Source organism: Myiozetetes cayanensis, unplaced genomic scaffold, assembly GCF_022539395.1.
Source record: "Myiozetetes cayanensis isolate MyiCay16 unplaced genomic scaffold, myiCay2020 scf21, whole genome shotgun sequence".
In the NCBI taxonomy this organism is placed as follows: domain Eukaryota; kingdom Metazoa; phylum Chordata; class Aves; order Passeriformes; family Tyrannidae; genus Myiozetetes; species Myiozetetes cayanensis.
This window is the reverse complement of record NW_026087423.1, coordinates 10,763,278-10,780,001: the sequence shown is the minus strand read 5'-3', so window position 1 is coordinate 10,780,001 and position 16,724 is coordinate 10,763,278. Positions and strand designations below refer to the sequence as shown.

At 41.4% G+C, this 16,724-nt stretch overlaps 1 protein-coding gene across 1 annotated transcript in view; it reads left to right on the top strand.

Moving 5' to 3' along the window:
- TMEM132D (transmembrane protein 132D) overlaps positions 1–16,724 on the top strand; it is a 218,906-nt gene that overhangs the window by 138,276 nt on the left and 63,906 nt on the right. The gene's annotated exons all lie outside the window — the stretch shown is intronic.

Genomic DNA, 16,724 nt, shown 5'->3' with positions numbered 1-16,724 from the left:
AAACCTCTGGATCATTGTGACATTACCAGCAACCATTTTCTTTTCAGAATTATATCCTACTGCTTCCTGAAATTAGATAGGTCAAAGTCTTAGAGTTTTATATCACAAAACAGACTTACCATTCTCCCAGTAACATGCCTCAGCCTACCAGTTCTGATTTTGATTCACCTTTCTTGAAAACAGATATCCAAGGTGACAGCCAGATACCAGATAAAGTCTCTTGCTGTTGTTGTCTCAGTGTTTATGCCCTGGAAATGTTTGTTCTCCATCTCAAATGATACATGCAAGGGTTTGGTTCTAGTTATTGGGGTTTTTTTGCTTAATTGGTCAGGGCTTGTTCTGTACAATGATGTACATTTATCCTGTGACTCAGTATTATATCCAGACCTTTCTATTGCTCCATTGTTTCAGGCTGAAAACCTCTTACCCTGTAGTTGAAATTCTTGCTGTCAGTCCCCATGATTAAACTTTTCACTGTGTGTGAATGCATTTAATTCTTGTTTCTTTCTTCTGAATCTTTGGTTTTATCTGGTGGTTCTGCTTTAATAGTTCAGACTTCTGTATTGAGAATGCCTCCCAAACTGATCTATTAGCAAATTTTAGTGGTAGTCTGTTCCAGGGTCATTATTGGCAGCAATTGAAAACAAACAAACAGACAAACAAAACCAACCTGTCCCTGGGTTATTTCTGGGATGTTTTATCAGTCTAATTCTGGAATATTGCTGTATCACTTCAGAGGAACAGATTGTCTCATAGCTTTGCCTGGATCCAGAAACCTGCTCTCCTGTGTTCAGGCAACTTCCACTGGAAGGACTTTGTATTCCAAAGCTCGTTAATCAGTCTTTATGCAATTCATGAGTCAGATCAGATTCTGTTTCACATCCTTATAACTGTAGTGAGCCTGTACAGCTAATAGATGAAAATGTTTAATCAAGTTAACACATAAGAATCTTTTATGCTTCAGAAACTAATTGAATTACAGGTATCTGAAGCTACAAGATGTCTTTCCCATATGTAGATGTCCATTATTTATGCATCTTCAGAGCCTGTGGTATTGGCACCTCTGAGTACCCAGAAGATGGACCAGGCAGCTGAGTAGTCCCCTGAGGTGTGACAGTTCTGGTATTGCCATGTTCAAGAAGAGAACACACTCAGTTGCAATGGGGCCAATGTTTAGGGTTCATTTTCCAATTAGAATTGTCTGCAAAAGTGGCTTGGTTTGGTCTTCAACTTCCTGTTATTCTTGCTGTTACACTAAACATTGGCCTTCCTCTGGCAGTCTCCTATTGTCCCACCACCAGCACAGTGACAGATGTGTGAGTCACGAGCACACAGCATTTGGTTTGTCTACAGAGAATGAAATGAGGAAATAGTACAAGCACTTGGCAGTCGGGCACGTCTTATCTCCAGAACCCAACAAATGCCATATTCTTTGGATTTTTTTTTTCCTTCCAGAATTAATGACGACCCTGGGGTCCTTAACATTTGAAGTAACAAGCAATAGCTCTTCCCCTGCACAATTAGGCATTTCATTGACGTGTGGAGCATGCAATGAAAGAGTAGCTGTGTTCATTGCAGCATCACACAGACGTTTTGCTGCTCAAACTCCCGAGCAGTGAAAACCAGCACGCGGGTCTTTCCCTTTAATCCGGTTCTTTTGCTGCCAGAGTTTACTACAGGCTGATGGAAAAGGATCTTGATGATGTTGTTGTTGTTGTTGTTGCTGAAGACAGGAGGTTAGAACTGTGGGGTCTGTCTCTGGAGCTGCTGGCTGACTAATGCTGTAATCACCTGTAACAATAGGAACCAACAGTCACCCAGTTTTTGTCTGAGCGGGGCAGTGAGTAATGAGGACTGGGACTGGCTGCTGGCAAAGCTGCTGACAGCAACACAGTTTGATGGGGAACGTTGGAAATTGGGTTCCCTGGAGAGGCAGGAACAAACACGGGGATATTTTTCTTATGAATTAAGGCCCGAGAAAAATGGCTCTGCATAAGCACTGCTGTTCTTTCTTTAAGTGTGAGTTACACATGTTTCTCCTGATTAGACACGTGCAGTTGAACTGGGTTTGAAGCAAGGCCAATCCTTCACCCTGACAAGTCTGTTGGTGTTGCTCCAAAGCTGCATGTTGGTAAAAAACACAGAAGGACCAGGAAAACGTGGCAGATCTGAATTTAGAGCAGGTTTCACCAAAACTTATTCCTGCTTTATGTCAAGGGATATGAAGTTTAGAAGTCCTGGCCGTTTATTCACACTGCTGTAAAGCCATTGGTATGCAAAGTGTTGTGAGTTTAAACCAGAAATAATTTGGTGGTGAATCGAATTTTCAGAATGATGGTCTCCTAATTATTTTATAATTTGATAATTTTTGTGCAGCCAGTCTCAGCCAGCTGAAAGGGACCTCATTTTCAGTAGGCAAGTGCTTTGAATGATTTTCAAGTCAGGATGTCTTAAGATGCCTCACTCTTAGTGCCAGAATGATCAGTATCCACTGAAAATGTTGTACCACCTATTTTGGATTGTTTTTCCAGCACATTTATATCTTTATGTTAATCAGGCTCAATCGACATTAAAGAAATTTCAAGAGGGTTTTTTTGTTGAAGAAAAGCCAAACGAGGGATGGTGTTGGCTTACATTTATCGAAATACAGTCAGATTGGGTTTATAGAAAACAAATTACTGCCTTCTGTTCCTCTTTTGTTTCATGTCTGGTTTCACTCACAGGGTTTCATAACACAACACTGCCTTGCAGTCCAGTAGCAAATATTGAGAAATAGTCTCTAATGCTGACTGCTAAGTTGTTTTCCCTGAAAAACGAAAGATCGCAAATCTGTGCTCAGATTTGGCACATCAGGATCCAGAATTTACCTTGATGCAAGACCATTCCTTCATATAGATATTCATTGAGGTGTCATTGTACCACCCTCCTCTTGTTGGGAACCTTTCTAAAGAGTTGTCAGGGCCCCAGAGCAGCTGAGGTCGAAGGCAGCTCCAGCTGGTGGCTGGTCCGGCATCCTACTCAGAGAGATGCTCTGGGCTTGTTCCACTTGAGATCTGTACACCTCCAAAGATGGAGATCCCCAATCTCTCTGGGAAAACTGTCTCAGCATTTGATCACCTTCATGGCAATATTTTTTCCTATGTGTCTAAACAGAATTTCCCACTTTCTAACTCTTGTCCTGAGCCTCTCCTTCTATTGCCGTAGAGGCCTGGAACAGTCTGGCTTCATCTTCCCTGTGTCCTCTGATCTGGGAGCTGCAGAAAGCAGTAAGTTCTCCCACTTCCATCCCTTCTGAAGGCTGAGCAGGCCCAGCTCCCTCTGTGTACATCATCTGCTCCAGCCCTGAGCAGCTCAGCTCGGTGGCCCTGCTCTGGCCTGGCTCCAGTGCATCGACATCCTTGGCTTCAGCTGCGGTCTCCGTTGACTCCCCACCTCTTAATTGATGTGGTTAGGAAAAGATTTTTCCCTTTTGGAGCAGTGAAGGGGATGCTGCCTTAATTGGTTCCCTTCAGATTAGCGATTTGAATAAAACACTGCTGAAAAAGGAGCAGAGCATTTCTCCCTGCTGAACTAGATCATCACCACTGTGGTGCTGCTGGAGCAGAGCAGGCGGGTATCACTCTTTTCAGCTTCTTGGCATTATTTTTAGATGTGTTTTGTGATTTTGAGGTTCTGTTTAGGGGTCAGAGGGCTTTCTTTTTTTTCCTTTTCTTTTTTATTTTTTAAATTTCTTCCGAGAATTTAAGCTTTTGAAATTATTTATTTACAAGCCATGAAAATTTCCCCAAAATGGATTTTAACAAGTGTGTAATTGGATAATTTGACAACCGGTAAGCTGAAGCCCCAGAGATCAGGAATTACACTTCAGTGCAGAATAGTCGTTCTTCATGTAGAATTAATTAGATTTCCTCTAGATTACAAGTAGTAAGAAGAGTAGTCAATTAAGAGAATTATTCTCTGACTTTTCCATCCTTCTCTTAATTGCCAGCCAGTGGTATTAAGAAGCCCTTTTTCTACGTGAGATGTCCTCAGAGGCAGGATGCCAGAAAGGGGATGAGGGACAGTGGATTAAACCCAGGATGGAGAAGAACTGACCTCTGGCTTTGTGTGCAGCGTTGACTCAGCTCCTGAGGAACTGCTTACCCACTGAGCCCCAGAGCTGCTGGGTCCACAGGAGGCACACAGCAAAACAAGGACAGCTTCCTGAGCAGCTGAGGGTAATGTTTGTCAGCAGCATTGCTAAGGCAAGCACACCTACTCCTCCCCCAGCCCACTCCCAGCTGGGTTAGCACAAATGCCCGTGGAGCTGCTGCAGAGCTGGGCTGAGGACTTGAGCTGGGCTGAAAATAACCATTCTTTTGGTTTTTTGGGTCATTCTGAACACATCTAAGTTCTTCATCACCTGCCCATGCGAAAGGAACGGTGGCACGACCAAAGAAGGTGTTAAAAAAGTGGTGGCAGAAGCCACTTGAGGCAGGAGGGCTCTGACAGGGACGGCTCTGGGAGCAAAGAGTGGCAGTGGCCTAAAAGATCTGGAGGGAGATTAAACCTTGGTCGTGCATGGACATGGACAGGGCATGGACAGCAGAACAGGGTGGGAAATGGCTTTGCATGAGGGGCACAGGCTGTGGAGGGGTTGCCTTGCTGGTTTTGTGTTGCCATAGGGCCATGTTCAATGAATTTGACGAGCTGGATTTGTGTGCGGGATGTTTCTCATCCTGAAAGCAAATGCACAAGGAGATCTTTGGTCTCGTGCCTCCTTTCTCCTCTCTTTCACCCTGGCTGTCAGGTGGCTTTCCGTGTGGGACAGCAAACAGCACAGGAGGGGGGAATAGTTTTGTTTAGACGGGAAGGGATAAAGCAGAGCAGACAGCTGTGATTCAGATGGATGTCTGAGTCACACATCGTACCTCCTGAGGCTCCTCCTGATATCAGGCACCTTACACTGTGCCTGGGGAGGAATTCAGTCCATGGATTGTGCAGAGATGTATTTTTAGGTGGTACTGAGTGTTGTCAGGAGGAGCAGCACGAACAGAGGGCCTCCAGAAGAGTGGTCCTGTTCACCTTGGAAGAAGGACAGTAGAGACTTGCCTGAAGGTAGATGACATGGACCCAAATCACCCAGAGTTAGGATCTCAGAGTTTAATGTTTACTGAACGCAGAGAAAAAAAATAAAATTGTAAGAGGACATTTGTTTCATTTTTATTGTGACCTTCAAAGGACGGATGAGGAAAAAGTAAAATAGGAAATCCATGTAGCAGAGATTTCAGAGTGCCTAATGTTGTTTTCTGATCACTGATGTCATTTCTAATTGTGAGGAGACTAAAAAAACCCCAACAACATCAAAATGTGAAAAGTGTTCATTTAAAAAAGCTTGACATTTAAAGAGACTAAATTATAGCCATATAAGAAATGTAAATGTGAAATAAAAAAAAATAAATCTGGTTTGTTTTTTTTTTTCATACCACTTACTAGTAGCTCTATCATAAAATAACAGAATCACTACCCTGAAATGGAATTCAGCAAAATTACTACCCTGGAGATACAGTAGTCATAGTTCAAAGTGACTTATTTCTGCAATGCTAAACTTCTGTTTCCTAAACTGATCAGCTCCAAACAGAGTGAAAGTCAGTATTTAAACCACTCTATGCATTCCATGAAAATCAGTCCTCACAATTTGAAAATTGGTTGCAGGACTTTCAAATGTTCAAACCAGCAGTAAAAAAACCAATAGGTGTTAACACACATAGGAAAGTAGTGCAGCTTCATGAACAACAGCAATTCACTAGAGTGGTAAGACTTTTCATTGTAATACATGCTAAAAATTCCAAATTCTGCTTGTAATATTTGTGAGGCAAATTATCTTTGAATTTAAAAATACTTCTCTCCCTGTTTCAGTGGAATAAAGGTGTGTTGTTTTCACATATGTATTTTCTCTTTGATCTGATGAAGCTGTCAAAAAGTGGAGTTAAGTTCCTTGTCATAACTGGGTACAAACTATGTATAGAGCTCTTTGCTGATAAGGTGATAACAGGAACCACTAAAAAAAGTAAAGAGTTTAGACATGAGGGGAAAAACAAAGCATCTCAACATTTAAAACAGAGAGGAAAAAACCTGAACATATGTAAAAATATGTAAAAGTATACATCTAATTTTGTCATCAAGAGGACCAGAAAAGAACAGATCTGTATTGCAGCTGGCATCCAAGAAAACCAAAGCTCTCCTACTCTGAGGACTTGTTTGAGCAGATGCAGTAAAAGCCAGTGTCAAATCTTGTAGTTCATGCATGTGTTCTGTGGTCTGTTAGATGTTTTATTAATTTCTTATTGTAAAAAAACTTAAATTTTTAAAACTTAGCTTTCTAGAGGAATTCTCAGCTCTCTCATTGCCCCAACCCCCCTTGGCTTCTATAGTGTGAGTGGAAGGTCTTGAGGAGGAAGAAAAAGCACAGTTCCAGTTACCTTCATTTCTAATGTACCTTTTCCATATTAAACTGGGAAGCTCCACATGAAGAAGGAGAAAGTTGGTATTTAGCAAGCACATAGATGGACTATTCTGTGGGTCTGAAGATTGTTCCTTTCCTTGCTTCTGTTTTCCTTTCCATGTGTCTCCACAGCCTTATTAAATAACACGCTTTCTGAGGCAGAGGCTGCTTTAAATATATTATTCATGTGCAGTGTCCATCACAGCGTGGCTCTGGTTGCAGTTGGATGTGCTGGGTTCCAGTATAATGCTAGGAATTATATATGAGCAGGCTGGAGTAATGGAGATTGTCTGCCTGCTCAGTTTTGCATGGGGGCTTGAAGAAACAATTTAGGACACCGTGATTATGGGACCTGGGAAAGGGAACGTGGCGCTGGGACTCGGAGCAATAAACTTATATATGTGTGTGTGTGGGGAGGGGGGGAAGCCAAAACCTTCGGTCCTTGAAAATAGTTCAGCTTTTTCTCATTGTCTGGCATGGAGAAGTGGCAATATCCAGCCTAATAATTTGCTTTTAAAAAGCTCTGATGGGCCTTATTCTGGGCTGCCCTGTGTTGGCTGCTGCTGTCCGTGCTGTGGGAGGAGAACGTGGCGTGACCGGTCGTCAGGCAGGGATTTCACCTCTCTTATTTGAGGAATAAGATCTGCCAAGTTAGCCTGGTTCTGTGACATTTCTATTAAAAGTGCAGTAAGATATGAAAGGAGAAAGGGCTTCCAGGTGGATGAAGTGATTCTTCTTCCAGGAGAAACCCAGCCCAATTACGGGAGGCAGAGGGAAGCAGCGGTTCTGCAGCACAGATCAAAATGCCCACTGCAGGCATCCCAGCAGCTGAGAAAGGGGGTGAGTTTGGGGTTGTAAGTCATAAAGAACTGGGCTGATAACTGGAAAAGATTGAGAAATTCCTCCACAAAATATTTTCCTTTCCCTTCCAAACATCCCAATAATCCAGATTAACAGTCTAGGAGGGAGCATCATCAGGGATCTCTTAGGAGATTGAGGAGGCAGATTTCAGTGCCTTGTACATGTCTCTAATGGTTTCTCATAGTCCCAGAAGACCTTCAAAGATTGAGGTAAGAGGATATGGTTTTCTGTTTTTCATGATAAAATTGCCCAGTGACATCAGCAAAGAGCACAATATGTGGAGAAACTCGGAAAATTCTAGAGTAAGGGAAGAACTGAAATTGTTTTTCTTGCAATTGCCATTTATCAGGGGCACTGAGGTTTCTCTCTGGAGCTCTCTCACCTTTCCCTGCCCTGTTACAAGCAGAGCCTGAATAAAACAGAAGCCAGTGCTCTTCTGGAGACCTTGAGAGCTGACCTGATTTCATCACTGTAGTAAATTCCCTCTGGGCATTGTGCAAGCTGATAGCGAGGCTTTGTCTGCCTTTGCACTGCCAGCAAACCATCCCTTCATGTGTTTGCTGCTTTGAGTGGACCTGTGTGACCACACAAACAGCTGGGCAGTTTTCACCTCTGCAGCATCTGGCTGGCCAAGATGTGCCCTTGTCCTGGGAGAGCTGGGTGTGATCCAGAACCACCACAAACAAAATCAACCCACTTTGCCATCTCAGTTGTGGAGCAGGTGGTGGTGCTCTGATCATGTGCTCTTTTTATTCTTTATTTATATCCTTCTGAGATTTACAGAATTTTTTTTTCTATTTTTTCCTTCTGGAGTGTCCAGTATGGAGGCATCTTAAATTTCAGTGGGCTTCTCACAGTGTTTTGGTTCTCCATCCAGTAAGGACTTCATTGAGCAGATCTTAATTACAAGAATTCTTGCTGCTGATGCCTGAGAGCAGTTAGTAAACATGAATTGTGAGAAAAAAAAGACTTAACAACCAGCCAAACTATTAGTAAACTAGTAGCACAATGTGGTAAGATGTCTGTAGATACTTACAAAACTCAAAATACAAGTGACAGGAATTTAATGGCGTAAAAAAAAGCAGTCTGATGTCTCTGAGAAACCACCTGAAACTTTTGGTTGTCACAGGTTTGAGACAAGACCAGGCACTGGCTTTCTGAGTGTGTGTATCTGGGTAATTCTGGCACAACACAGTCACTTCCAAACCCACCTGACCTTTCTGGGCATCCTCTTCCTCACTTGTGGAAGGATACCTGGGGAGCTTGTCCCTCTCTTTGAAGCAGTTCAGGTTTCAGTCAAATAACATTTGTCAAACGCTTAATTCTTCCATTAGAGATTTCACAGTGGCTGAAAACGGGAAAATTTGGATGCTCTGATAAACTGAATGCACTAATTGTCTTCACTTCATACCTGTCTTCCCACTGCCCTCTGCTGGGAAGCTTATCCAGCCTTCCCGTGGAGGGAATTTCATCTCACTTCGATGCTCGCTGTGCACCTGTGAACATCTTCTTGGTCACTTTTATTTCACTTCTCTGTTTCCCTGATAGAGGAAAGGGCCACCCAATCATGCCCTTTCAAAAGTCACTACCTAACCTAGAGAATGTGTATTTGCAAAATTCCTTTAGTAATGGTAATTAATGCACAGCAAGGACACAGGGGTGGTGGTAAGGAAGAGGAAGGGTGACAATGCAACGGTGGCTGAAGTGTGTTCTTTTAGCAAACTGACCTTTAGAAATATCTGCCACTGGGCTCTTATCTTCTCTCCCTTTTATTTTTTTTTTTTTTTTAAATATCTTAAATGGATTTAATCAAGAGTTGCTTCATGGAAAAACAGCTTGAAGAAAGCATTTAACTTATTTTCTGTATTTAACTTATTTTCTGCTTCTGAAAGTCTTAGTGCTAAGGAGCATTGAGGAATGCTTGCAGAGAGTGCTTAGAGGAACTTAGAATCTAATGCTCAGTTCATTTACTAACTCTGCAGTAGAGCACCAGCTGGGCACTGGCCATCCCCCTCCCTCCAAAATCCCCTCCAAATCCCCGCCCGGGGTGGGGGGTCCTGAGCTGAGTTTCACAAGCACCTCAGAAATCTGTCCCCGTTTTGTTGGCCATGGGCAGAAAAGGCTTTCTGTGATTTTCAGGGTTCACCTGGTTAAATCCAGGCTTGATGCCGCCCGACCCCACGGAAGATGTTAGACCAGCAGCTTTGGTTTTTGGGCTGTTGTTTCCTGTTTCCCTTCAGGCACCTGACAAATAACTTCAAATGTCAACCTGAGAAACGCTGCTGTGGAAAGCGAGTGTTAGTCCAGCTGCATCTGAAGTGAGCACTTTACCTGTCACGGCGCCTTTGAAGGCTGTGAAAGAAAACTCTGTTAATGGGCTCTGATTGGTTTTATTTAAAGAAAGACAGATCTCTCTGCAGCCAAAGAGCAGCTTTAGTTTTGTTGCCTCTTTTTATGTCTGTCTGATTCACTTCCCACACCCATTCTCTGCCTTCTGGTCTAAACTCAGGAGAGAAAGCCAAAGTGAAAGTTTTACACCTTGCTTGCATAAATGGTTCATATTGTGGAAAAATCCCCGCCATTGAGCCAAAGTAATTATTTATGTAAGAAGAGAAACACAGAAGCTGTACTACTATGTGACTGTAATTCTTTATGGCTGCAGAAATCACTTGCAGCTGCCCTCCTGTAAGCTGTTCCCAAGGCATTAGACAAAAGGATTGATTTTCAGAATTCACTGGAAAGAAATGAAAATGAGTTTATTAATAAAGGTGTCAGTACAAGAGCTCTGACTCACAGGCCTATTGACTTGTTCTTCCACCTGAATTTATCTATAGGCAGACCATCAGCTTATACAAGACATAATCACTCCCATCTCAAAAATGTTTATGTGAAGAAAACGATGCCCTCCTTCTGCTCTGGGTATTAGTGTAGGGGTGTCTGAAAAGATCATCAGGTGATCTTCGAAATTATTTGAAAATATTGAAGGTGGTTGTTTTTCCTCTTTGTGGGAGTGTCATTTGTATTGTCTCTTCCTAGTGGCATTCCACAGGAAAACATGAATTCAGCTTTGAAACTGTCTGTATATTTTTAGCATTTTTATTACTATTTCTAGGACAAAAGCAGGAGAAACAATAGTATTTCGTATTTTTTCTGAATATGTCTGCAATGCACAAAACCTTGGCTTGAGAAAGGTTTGCTTCTGAGTCACAGCTAAAGGAGAGAGGGAATGTGAGGAGGGGAAGGGGAGAGCCAGGGAAAGGCAGGCATTTGTCACTTGTTAGCTTTCTCCAGGTGTATTTAGAGAGTGCTAAAAAAAGGGAATAAAAAGAGACTCGCCTATCTCTATTTATGAGTTATTTTTTGGTAGCTCTGGCTATAATTGCTCACCAGAGGCAAAACTGTTGCTGGTGCATTGTCAGTTAAATGCATTATTTACAAGTGGGGTGTTTAATGCAGCCTCATACAGGGTTGAGTTTAACTGCTCTTGCCTGATAAATATCTCAACATGTGGAAACTGCTATTGATTTGTAGAGTGTTTCTTCTCATTTTCTTAAAAATCTGAATCGTCATGTGTGCTTTCAGTTACAAAACAAATCCTACTCCGTATGTTCCTTTATAATCAGCCTTAGTTATGTTCTGGGGTACTTGCAGTCAGCACTGGCAACAGATCATCTGGGATGGGCATTTTGGAGATGAAGTTTCTGTAACAACACCTGTGGGATGTCATTAAAGGGTTACAAATAGAGTTTGGCTGCAAAGAATTTGATTAGCAAAGCAGTGCAGAGCTCAGCCCAGCCAGTCAGTGCTGTTTGGCGTAGCCAGAAGTGAATGCACATATTAAAGACTCCAGAGGGCATGAACTGTGACCTGAAAACATCCTTATTGTTTAAGTATAGACCTCCCTGCATCTTTATTTTGTAAAGCAGAAATGAACGTGTGGAATGTTTCCCTGGAGCATAGCTGGGGAATAGATTGGAGGAGTCAGAGCATGTGAAATCCATTGCTGGAGTGTATCAATAAATACACTATTCTGTCTCAGTGTTCCTAAATGGACCACAGTGAAAGGCTGCACCAACAAAATCCTAGGTTTATGCAGGCAGAATAGGTAATTGCACTCTGCAATGCCTGTTTAAGGGCACAGGTACCCGTTTCACAAATACTAATGAGCCTATGCAAATGCTGGGTGCAAGGAAGAAAAACAGCATCCTTTGAAAATTTATCCCTTTAGACCAAATTCTGTCCTTGAATATGCACACTGAATTTCCATTGTCTTTGATAGGCTGTGCATGAATATCTTCCATAGAAGAAATTTCATCCTTAGATTCTCCTTTCTTTTCTGCAGCTTCCTGCAGGTTTTTGTTTCCTCCTGGTTTAACTAATCAAAGCATTCCTGCGTTGCTGTATTAAAAGGTATTTTCTGGAGACCATTTACTGCTTATTTTAAAATTATTGTTCTTGAAAATCATTCAAATGAGGTGTCTACTATAATAAAATAAAACTTTGTATTTTCTTCGCTGTGTCTTTGGCAGATAGATGATATAATAGCTTTACAAATTGTGTCATGTGTAGTTACAACTGAAAGGAACATTGTGTTTTTCAGAACACAGACATGGAGCATAATCTGCCTAAAATCTCTAACAATAAGCAGAGGATCAAACAGTAATTTGGGCATCATCCTTTTATCTTTGTTGACTAGGGGATCTTTATATTAGACATTGTTCAGCTAATGAGAAGTAGCCTGGTGTGAGTGAAACCAATCAGCTGGAGCCAGGTGGCTGAGGAAAAGAGAGAGAATTTTTTAAAGCCACTGACACCCACGGGTGTGACTTGATGCCACCCCAAGGCTTGAGATCTTGTTAGACTTACTGAGTTTGATGAATATTTCCATCAGCAGTTGTTACCCTCCCACTGCCAGTCCTGGGCTGATGTCAAACCACCTTTCTGGCTCTGTAAGGTGATCAGATAGGTGAGCTGACCCATCCCTGTCCTCTGTTGAGGGCATAACAGGGTGAGCAGAGGCCTTTCCTAGGACAGATTAGACTGAGAAGGAGTTCTATTGCTTTAATTTTGATCTTACTGCATGAGATACTCTACTCTTATTTTGCAAAGATGATAATTTTTAATCACCAGTCTCTAAGGTGTGTCATTTAAACTCACAGAGGACCTTCAATGCAGAAAACATGTTGTCATCAGTCCTGCCTCTCCTTTTAGTGTGAGGACATGAAGAGGGGAGATGTTTCCCATCACAGTTTCAGCTAATATTTTAATACTTCTGTTGAACCTATATCTTTGCCCATCCAGGCTGACTCATAAAAACAACCTTTGCTTTGCTTTGCTTTCTGCTCTTCTGCTCACTGGTGAACTTTTCTTTTAACCTCAACTTTTACTGCTGCTCTTCTTGTCTTTCCTTGCTCAAACTTAGCTCTGCTGAGACTTCCCTCTGCTCCCACTGTAGGCAGCAATGAAAATTCCAGATGATATTGCCAATCCTTGGCTTTTTCAGTCCCTGTTAGTCCACAGCATAAATTTTGCCCGTAGCCTGTGGAATGTCACAGTGGTCTGCTTTTCTCCCATACATGGAACCAGCTCAGAATCCAAATGTCACTCAGCATGGAATTTTGTGCAGGAGGGAAATCCCATTCCATGGCATCTTCTTTCCCGTTTGAGTAAGTGGCCAATTTCCTACAGGTGCCAGTGGTGCAGTGTTGAGTATTCTGCATGTTTTCCACAGTATCTTTAGCATTGGAGTGAATATTTCTGTGCCTTTATGCTTTCCAGAGTGTTCATGTTGGAATGGCTTGTAGGCTACATAACTTTCATGGACACAAGCCTCGTTTCTATTGAAGTATTAAGAAAAAAGATTGTTTAAATGTGTCAATTATGATAAGTCAATAAAAAAACCCCAGGCATGCTATACAGCAAATATGGAAATACCTCATTTATTTGCTGATGTCAGGTGTTTAGGGGATACCAGCACTGTATTGTTACTATCATTACAAAGCCTCAACTGGGAATAATCAGAGTATCTCACTCTCTATGACAATTTTTTTGGAAGGCAGTTTGTGACAGACTATTTAATGAAGCAGAAAGTGGAGTTAGGTTTGCATTATAGGAGAATACTGAAATGAAATCTCATCCTCAAAAGAAAAAAAAACCCTAAACTTTCCAGCTCCTGTTCTTCAGATGTCTTCATTTAAATGCAAATAGAAGCTTCATCCACAATGAAATAAAAAAAGCCTCTTTTTTCCCTGGGAAACAATAATGAGGGTAAATTTAAGTCATTTCATTTTTGTAATAAGATAATCCTTTTCAATGCTCATGGTAATATTATGATAAAGGTTGATTTTAAAATTATTATTTTTGAATAGGAGAATGTATTTCTGGCTTTTGTAGAAGCAGAAATTCTGAGTTCACTGTAACTCTGCCCAGATGCTGCTCCTGGGGTCAGTAAGTGCAAGGGTCTGATCTGGATTCTACTGAGCCCAGTGGGCAGATAATCCATATTATTATCTGTAGCTAAATCTTGTTCCACCTACACTTTATTTGGCTGATGAAAATGACAGTATGGTACTTGTGGGATTTCTTTTTGTATTTGTGCACAAGCAGATTTCATGAGCCCAAGTCTGGGTGCATTTATCTAATTTACTGGCTTTAGTACAGGAGAGAGGGATGACAATTTGTCGAGATGATTTTGAGGTTCTTGACTAAATGTTCTGGTTTATTATATGTTTTCACTCAGCATCTCACTGATTCTTGTCCAGACTGTAGTAAGGATGTCCAATTGCTGCTGATGTGGATAAAAGCAAATTAATTTGTCCGCTATATTTACCTGACACTAAAATTCAGTATCTTGTAATGTATGTTCTGTGATACACTGATAAGCAGTGAACATGTGATTATAGACCTGATAAACTGCAGTAACTATTACCTGTTAGCATGAGCATCAAATATCTTTATCTTCCACTTCTCCTTGAAACGTCTTACTCAAATCTCATTACATCTTTCCAAACCCTGAGCAGCTTCAAAGTACTTCCTGAAGAAAATCCAGGGCAGAAATGTTTCTCTAGTATCTCAGTGCAGTGAAGTCCAGGATAGATAACAGGAGTGTTGAAAAGAAGTTACCTCCTGTTGATAAGAGGAATAAGAATTTTTTACAACAGCCTAATATTCAGAACTCAAACCCTTGTTCTATAGCCATGGAAGGTCCAAAAGCAATAGGATGTCACAGCATACAGGGGAACAGCAAGGTCTTTCCAGCAGTCCAGCAAACAAAACCTGCTTTTATTGCTGTATTCTGTGTTTATCCAAACTCAGTTAATGTAACTACTAATAGATGTCAGAACACTTGTTGATGCAGCTCCTGAAAAAGAATGTGTTCCCTGCTGGTTTCAAGTGGTTGGCCAGACTTTACCTTTATGCCTTCAGTCATCTGGGGGTATTTTTCATCTAACAATAAGCAAATGCCAGTTTTTCAGCCACATACAGGTATAACAGAAACGAGTGGGAAGATTTTAAAATTGCAAAAGACTGTTTTTCTGTAATTGATATTGATGAGTGTTAGCAGTATGAGTTCTAATAGCACTACCAGCAATATGTATATTGTTTACTTGGTTAAATCAAGCCTTTGTTTCACTTTGAATATGTCTTCCAGGGTATTTCATGTTCATGTCAGTAATTCCTGACTGCTTCTTCAGGCACTTGAGTTCTAGGCTGTGTATTTTGAAGTCCCAGCTCAGCAAGAGGGCAGTAACATGTATTATGTCCAAGATGGTCATTGCAATACACTATAGATATATATTACCTGCATTTTGCTTTTCTTCCGATTGCAAATTTTAACACTGTTAGAGTTTAATTTGCACATTAAATATGTAGTTTTCCTTTATGAAGCCAGAAGGGTTTTCTTTGCAGTGAAAATGAGTGGTTCAATTACCCTCCTACTAATGGATAAAATGTAATTAACATTGTCTTGAGGCTAATTTTCATTTATGCTGCCATTCTGCGTGAGCCGAACATCATTCTCTGGAAAAAGTCAATGTGTCACTTTTATTAGCCCAGTTTGCACTTTAACACTGAGAAAATTAATTCAAGATACATTAACGTACTTAACTTCAAATACAATGCAATGATCTGATGACAGAAGACGATTCTAACGTGTCCTTTATGAAGTCATGCAGTTTGGGTGTGGGTGTGCTCGATAAATGGGATCCTGTTTATGTGAGTGCCCTTTGTGAAAAGGAAGGAGGTAAAAAGCATTTCCCAGCCAGCTGCTGGTCATAAACTCACCAAGGTTTACATCCTTGCACTCGTGAATGGCAGCCAGAAACCCTTTTTTTTAGGTGGACTTTCTTCCCATCAGCTGTTATCTTCAAAGGCTACAGCTGTGCAATTGGATTTTTGGGAGTTTTCAGGCCTAAGAAATATCAACAATATCTGTTCCATCCATGAAGCACAGTTGCAGAATCTTTTGCAGTACATTTTGGGTTGTATTTTAGTGTCTTAGGAGCCTGTAAGGAAGCCACTCCATAAACACAGGCAGTAGACCAGAGGCTTAGATGACTTTTTCTACTCTGTATGTTTTTAAATATCCAGTCCATGCTGACATGAGTGAGACAGCTGGGACATTTCAGCCAGGTGTTTGTTGGGAAGCAGAACCACTTTTCCTCCCCTTTGCTTAGATCTGGCTTTACAAGACTAGTTCCCTACTATGGGAAATGCTGTGATGTAAATACAAATTTCATATCTGTTGAGTTTCTCTTTGTAGCAATTACTGTGATTGCTGCTGCTGTTGTCAGTGGTTCACCACATCCTGAGCCAGCTGTTGGACGTGTTTGCCATCAGTGTTTGTTACAATGAGTTAATGAACCTCCCTTCACCTTCAATCAGTCCATCCTGAACACGCTCCCAAAACAGAGTGACAAACACAGCAGACGTCTGGAATCTTTATCTGTTCCAGAGGTGGCTCCTCGATGCTTGATTATTTTTTTTTCTTTTGTTCTGATTGCAAAAGCAGCAACCTGACTCTCCAGAATGTGTGTGGAACTCAAGTGTTTTGCTGTTGTTTTTTTCAGTTCTCTCTCTATATATCCCCCATAGACAAGCGTTCAGCATCTGCAAAATTGAAACAATAATAACCCCAGTGATGAAGAGAGGCTGCAGTGTGATTGCAGTTTTGCTTTGCTCTCTGCTGGGAGCACCTTTTTGTAGCAGTAACCTCTCAGTGTAACCCTGTAAAAATAATTGGGGTAGGATGAAGGCATGCCAGGTGTGCAGAGGGAGATAAACTCGAATATTGCTATATTATGACAGCAGAATCTACTGGTTCTTATAGAAAAACGTGCCTTTAGAAGAGACTGGACATTTCCAGTGAAAAGCTCAGCAA